The sequence below is a fragment of the Apium graveolens genome, unplaced genomic scaffold (assembly GCF_009905375.1).
Source record: "Apium graveolens cultivar Ventura unplaced genomic scaffold, ASM990537v1 ctg3778, whole genome shotgun sequence".
NCBI lineage: Eukaryota > Viridiplantae > Streptophyta > Magnoliopsida > Apiales > Apiaceae > Apium > Apium graveolens.
In genome coordinates, this window is record NW_027418256.1 from 21751 (window position 1) to 29000 (window position 7250).

Sequence of the window (7250 nt, forward strand, 5' to 3'; positions counted from 1 at the left end):
ATTGTTTGCACCCAATCAGCATCTTGAAGAGCTTCTTCCACTTTCTTTGGTTCAGTATGAGAAAGAAAAGAATGATAAAGACATTCATTTGATGTAGTTGTTCTAGTTTTGATACATGCATCAGGATTTCCAATAATTAAGTCAGGTGTATGTGCTTTAGTCCACTTCCTTGCAGATGGAAGGTTTTCTCTAGAACTGGATGCTCCCCCATGATCCATGCTGTCTCCATCAACATTTTCTGATGCTCCCCCTGAACTTATGCTCTCTGAGTTGAATCCTTCATTATTTGAGTTTCCAGAAATATCAGAACATGAGTTTCCAGAATTATCAGAATGTGGCCCATCAGAACTTGAAGAGCCTGTTGTAGGTTCTGATGCTTTTTGAGATGTGGTTGGATCTTCAGTATGCTCCCCCTGCACAGGTGCATTTTTCTTGGGCGTAGGCACCACAGTTTCAATAACTATTAGAGTTTAATCCATCAGAGTTTGCAGTATTAGGATTTACAGAATCAGAATCTAAAACTTCATTTTCGAATCTCAGCTGATCATGATCATTGAAATCTTCAAGTCCAGTAATCTTCTTATCATCAAAAGAGACATTGATAGATTCCATGACAACCCTTGTTCTTAAATTGTAGACTATGAAGGCTTTTGTAGAAAGTGGATATCCAACAAAAATTTCTTCATCAGCTTTTAGATCAAATTTGGATAGCTGTTCAGGATGAGTCTTAAGAACAAAACACTTGCATCCAAATACATGAAAAAACTTCAGATTTGGCTTCTTTTTCTTCACCATCTCATATGATGTTTTTCCATGCTTGTTAATGAGTGTTGCATTCTGAGTAAAACAAGCAGTCTGCACAGCTTCAGCCCAAAGGTAGGTTGGCAACTTTGCTTCATCAAGCATAGTTCATGCAGCTTCAATAAGAGTTCTATTCTTTCTTTCAACAACTCCATTTTGCTGTGGAGTTCCAGGAGCAGAAAATTCCTGCTTTATTCCATGGTCTTTGCAGAACTCTTCCATAATCAAATTCTTGAACTCAGTGCCATTATCACTCCTTATGATCTTCACAGAATCTTTGACCAATTTATCCAGTTGCTTGACATGATCAATCAAGATAGATGCAGTTTCACTTTTTGTGTGCAAGAAATACACCCATGTGTATCTGGTGAACTCATCCACTATGACTATAACATATTTATTCTTTGCAATAGACATGACATTAACTGGACCAAATAGATCAACATGTAGTAGGTGATAAGGCTCAAGAATTAATGATTCAGTCTTGCTCTTGAATGAAGATTTTCTTTGTTTTGCCTTTTGACATGAATCACAAAGGCCATCAGGAGCAAATACTGATTTTGACAGTCCTCTCACAAGATCTTTCTTGACTAGTTCATTTATATTGTTAAAATTTAAATGAGAGAGTTTCTTGTGCCAATCCCAGCTTTCTTCAATTGGTGCTCTGCTCAACAGACAGATTGCAGAACCATCAGTACTTGTTGAAAGCTTGGCTTCATAAATGTTACCATGCCTATATCCTTTCAGAACAACTTTGCCTGTAGATTTACTTACAACTTCACAATGTTCTTCAAAGAAATCCACATGATAACCTCTGTCACATATTTGACTCATACTCAGCAGATTGTGTTTAGTCCTGAGACCAGAGCTACTTTTTCAATGATGACATTCCCAAGATTGATATTACCATATCCTAGAGTTTTTCCAATGTTGTCATCTCCATAAGAAACACCTGGGCCAGCTTTCTCCACAAAGTCTGATAGCAGGGCTTTATTTCCAGTCATATGTCCTGAACATCCACTGTCCAGAACTAGGATGTTCATTCCTGTTGCCCTAGCAATCACAAAGACCACTAATGATTAGTTTAAGGACCCAGACTTGCTTGGATCCTTTGGCCTTTTTAAGTTTGTTAACATTTGCAGCGGATTTAGCATCAGAGTTTATGTTAACAGTTTTATTATCAGAATTTGTAATATTAGACTTTGCATCAGAACTTATACTAGAAGGAATAATGCTAACTTTCTTTACAGAAGGTTTTATATGATAATAATCATAGTACAGACTATGATATTCCTTACAAGTATAAATGGAATGCCATAAACTACCACAATAAAAACAAGGATTTTGTGGCTTATATCTAACATACTGACTCTTAACTCCTAATTTTGAAGGTAAGGAGTTTATATTCTTATTATTTCTGCAAAAAGAAGCTAGATGGTTAGAATTTCCACAGTTATGACATGTTTTTCTAGGAGCATTAGGAACAGGCTTATAATTGTTACTTTTGTTCAGACCTTCCTTTCCATTCCTATTTTTCCTAGGTGGCTTTACCTTGTTTACATTCTTAACATCTTTCAGCTTATGCTTAAGCTGCTTCTTAGTCATTAAGCCTATGTTAACTTCAGTTGGCTTATCCTGTTTAGGTTTGTCAGAAGTTACTTTCTCCTTAACTTCTGATTTATCAATATCAGACTTTGCAGTTACAAACTTAACAGGATTTACCTTTGGTTTTTGTTTAACAACTATAGGCTCAGTTTCTACAGTTCCCTTACTGTTCTTACCATCTCCATAACCTAAGCCCTCTTTTCAGTTTCCACTACTAAGAATATCCTGAGTTGCTTTACCAGAGTTAGTCCAAGTCCTGATAATCTCTCTTTCCTTTTCTAACTCAGTTTTTAGAGATTCATTCATTTTTAACACTTCATCCCTAACATAAAAGGCATCATCTCTATCTTTCTGAGTTTGATGGAACATGACTAACTCTTTTTCTAAATAATCATTCCTCTTTTTATAAGCAAGATTTTCAGAAGTTAATCTTTCACATGTTAAAGTTTGATCTTTATAACTAATGAACATGGTCTTAAGATATCTTCTAAACTCAGTAATATCATCAGTATGAAAGGCATAAGTAGTTTGAGGTACCTTTAAGTCAGCAGTATCAGAACTGCTATCAGCATTTGCCATCAAGGCATAGTTTTCCTCATCCTCAGAATCTGAAGCATCTGACCAGCTTTTCTTCTTTGTGACAAGAGCCTTGCCTTTGTCACTTTCCCTTTTCTGCAATCTGGAGATATGTGTCCTTTCTCACCACAGTTGTAGCATTTAACATTTGAGTAATCTCCTCTGTCAGATTTTCCTCCTTTGCCTTCAGATTTTCTGAAACCTTTCTTATCAGAACTTGCACCTTTCCTGGAAAACTTCTTTCCCCTCCTGAATTTCCTGTATGCAATCTTTGTAATCCCTTTCACCATAAGAGCACACAGCTTCATCATCTCCTCATCAGGGTCCATCTCAGGTATACTTTCAGTTTCTGAGTCATCATCACTATCATAACTTGATGACTCAGTATCAGACTGTGTGATGAGAGCCTTTCCCTTGCCTTTCCTTGAGGCAGCTTCTTTGGGACTTTCCTCCTCAGCGACAAAGGCAACTGTCCTTGACTTTCTTCCATTCCTCTTGCTTCTTTGTTCCATCTCAAGTTCATGATTCTGGAGCATCCCATAAATTTCATCAAGAGTTGTTTCATCAAGATTATAGTTGTCTCATATTATTGTGGCCTTCAAACCCCATCTTTCAGGAAGAGCTAACATGAATTTAAGATTTGAATCTTCAATATCATACTCTTTGTAACTAGTGACAAATCATTCAAGAGTTTGACAAATCTGTCATATAAATCAGTTAATGACTCATCAGGCTTTGAGTCAAAGTGCTCATACTCTTGAGTGAGTATCGTCTTCCTGTTCTTCTTGATTGAACCAGTTCCCTGACACCTTGTTTCCAAAGCATCCCATATCTCTTTTGCAGTCTTGCAGTTAATTACCCTATTTGACATGACATTTTCAATGGCACTATGCAGCAAGTGTCTTACCTTTGCATCCTTTGCAATCGATGAGATATCTTCAGCAGTGTAATCACTTTTCTCCTTTGGTAAGACTTTGATGGCTGATCTGCAACTTCACAGAGAGTTTGGTTGGCATATATGGTCCTTCATAAATCCTGTCGAGATATTCTGGATCTGTAGCTTCCAGAAACATAGCCATCTTCACTTTCCATATGGAATACTCAGAAGGTTTCAACATGGGAACTCTTATAGTCTCATGTTGACTATGAGTTATGGTTTTTGGAGGTTTTTCAGTTTTGGTGGTCTTGGTTGGAGTTTCTTCTTCAGACATGATTGATTTTGGATCTTAAACTATTTGTGTGTTAACAGAAGGCTCTGATACCACTTGTTAGGTCACGCACACTGTAGAAGGGGGTTGAATACAGTATTTAGCACAATCAAATCGAATATAAGAACGTAAGTAACAGAAAACAGATTTTATTCAAAACAATAAACTTTATTACAATATGGAACTGTCATCTCTCAGTGATGAACAAATTATCACGAGAGCTGCTAGAGTTACAAAGAATTATAACTTCGATAAACGTAACACTTATAGTGTAAACTCTATGCCTGTGTTTATATACTACACAGTTACAAGATAATCTTCTAATTGATATGGAATATAATTCTGCTTCCTAAAATATATCAACTAGTTATCTCTTCTTCCAAGTATTCTATTCTTCATAGAATTCCTTCTTCATGCACAATTCTTTCTGTCTTAGTCTCGATCTTCTTTCCTTTCAATCAGCCTGCCTGCCTTATCTGAAAGTCATCTTAAGTCCTGATATTATCTCCTGATAAATATCTTCTGAACCTTAAGTTCTGATAACTTAAGTTCTGATATCTTAAGTTCTGTCTTCAGTATAAGTGCTAATTTCCAGTTAAGTACCGATTTGTCTTGTTAGGTAAGATTTGAAAACTAAACACAAATCATATTACACATGACATTATCAAATATATCTAACAACAATGAAAACAAGGATTTTGTGGTTTATAAAATACTGATCTACCCCTAACATCAGACTCAGGAATAGCAGTTATCCTTTTCTTATTCCTCCTGCAATCAACAGCAAGATGATTAGTATTTCCAAAGTTAAAACAAGTTTTCTTAGGAGCATTGGGAACAACCTTGTAATTTGAATCCATAGAAAATACCTTGCTTACCATTCCTGTTTCTTTTAGGACTTTTTTCTTGAGGTTTGTCAGTAACCTCAGATATTTTCTTTTTCAATTGTCTTGCTGACAAAAGTCCTATGTTCTTTTCCTTCTTAACAGACTTAATGGTTTCCTTGCTTCTCTTTCTTTGAGTTTATCATTTACCAGTTTTTCTTGTGATACTGATGTTGAACCCTTTTTAAAAGTGGATTTGAGTTCATCAGCTTTTGATGAAATAAACTTAACAGGAGTTTTAAGGGAAATTTTATTTTCAATATCAACATCCTTAATTCCATCTTTATAGCCCTAGTCATTCTTTCCTGTTTTTCTTTGAGATCATCTCATGAACCTTTTTGCCTGAATCAGTCCAGGCTTTAAGGGTTTTTCTTTCATTCTCTAGGATCTTTTCTAACATACTATATCTAGCCTCAAGTATATTAACTGTATGTTTAGCTCTCTCACATTCTTTCTGCAAATCTATCTGATATATTAAGTCAGACTCTAACTGATTATTCCTAGATTTCAAGGTCTTAATTTCAGTTATAAGTCTATCATTTTCTAAAGTCTTATTCTTAAAACTACCATGCAAAGATTTAAGAATAGATTTCAGTTCAGATATATTTTCAGTATCAAAAGAGAAGAAAGGAGTTTGTACCTTAGGCTCAGAAGCAGCAGGATCATCAAGACTAGCCATCAGGTGTATAACATGTGTTTTCATCTTCAGAGTCAGATGAGTCCATCCAATTCTTACTTGAAGTGATCAGGGCTTTGCTCTTCCCTTTATCATGCTTTATTTTCTTGCACTCTAAGGCAAAGTGAATAGGTTCATCACAGTTGTAGCACTTGATCTTTGTCCTGTCTACCTTCCCAGCTTTAGAGTCATTTCCATCTTTTCTCCCTGTTGACTTCCTTTCACCTCCAGTGAACTTCTTCCTGAGACTTCTGTTGTTCCAAGACTTCCTGAATTGCATTCTCCTGAAGCCCTTAACCAGCAATGCGGCCATTTACATGACATCAGAATCTATCATGTTCTCATCAGTTTCGGGATCAGTATCGTCATCAGGATTTGATGATGAATTATCAGTATCCAATCCTGGAAAATTGTTCTTCTTTCGTACAGCTCCAACAGACTTTTCTTTTGAAGCTTTATCATTTACTTTCAAAGCAATAGATTTCCCTTTGTTGCTTTTCCTCTCTCTCCTTTGCTGAACCTCCAAATCATGAGTTCTCAGCATGCCATAAACTTCATCCAGAGTAATTACGTCCAGATCATACTGATGTCATATGATTGAAGTCTGAGGCTCCCATTCTACACTCAAAGCTCTCAAAAATTTGGTGTTTGAATCCTCTTCGATCATACACCTTTCCCACCAAAGATAGATTATTTAGCAGAGTCAGAAATCTGTCATAGATGTTCGTGAGACTTTTATCAGGCTTGGCCTCAAAGTGTTCATATTCTTGAATCAGAACAGAGCTTCTGTTCTTCTTGATGACCATGGTTCCTTGACATTGAGTTTTAAGAGCATCCCAGATCTCTTCGGCAGTCTTGTAGGCTATAACCCTGTTTGGCATCACAGAATCAAAGGATGTTATGCAAAATAGTTTCTTACCTTTGCATATTTCATCACAACTACTTTTTCTTCTGGTGTACATTCTGTCTTCTCCTTCAGTTGATAATGTTCAGCAACCGTAGGAGTTGCAGGCACCAGTTTTATTGGCATGAAGGGTCCATCATTGATTACGTCTAGATAATCTGGATCTGTAGCTTCCAGGTACATGAGCATCTTCACCTTCCATGTTGGATATTCAGTCTTCTTCAGAATGGGAATTTTATTGCTTTCATACTTGTTCAGAGACATGTTTAGATCGATTCTGATTGTAAATTTATCAGTGAGCTCTGATACCAATTGTTACCCACTAAAGATACAATTGTTTAAGGGGGTTGGATACAATTGTATAAATATTTCGAATAAGTAATAAAATATAACAGCTTTTTATATATCTGATAAAAACTGTTACAAAATCCTCTCAAGAAATACTGATGTTCTTGAGAGCTGCTAGGTCGAATGATCCTCGAGTGTAATTCCTATTTAGTGATGACCTAAACTGTGTTTATATACTACACAGCTACAACAGATTAATCTAAGATATGTATTATTAAAAACTAACTGAAACTGATATATATCTTAAA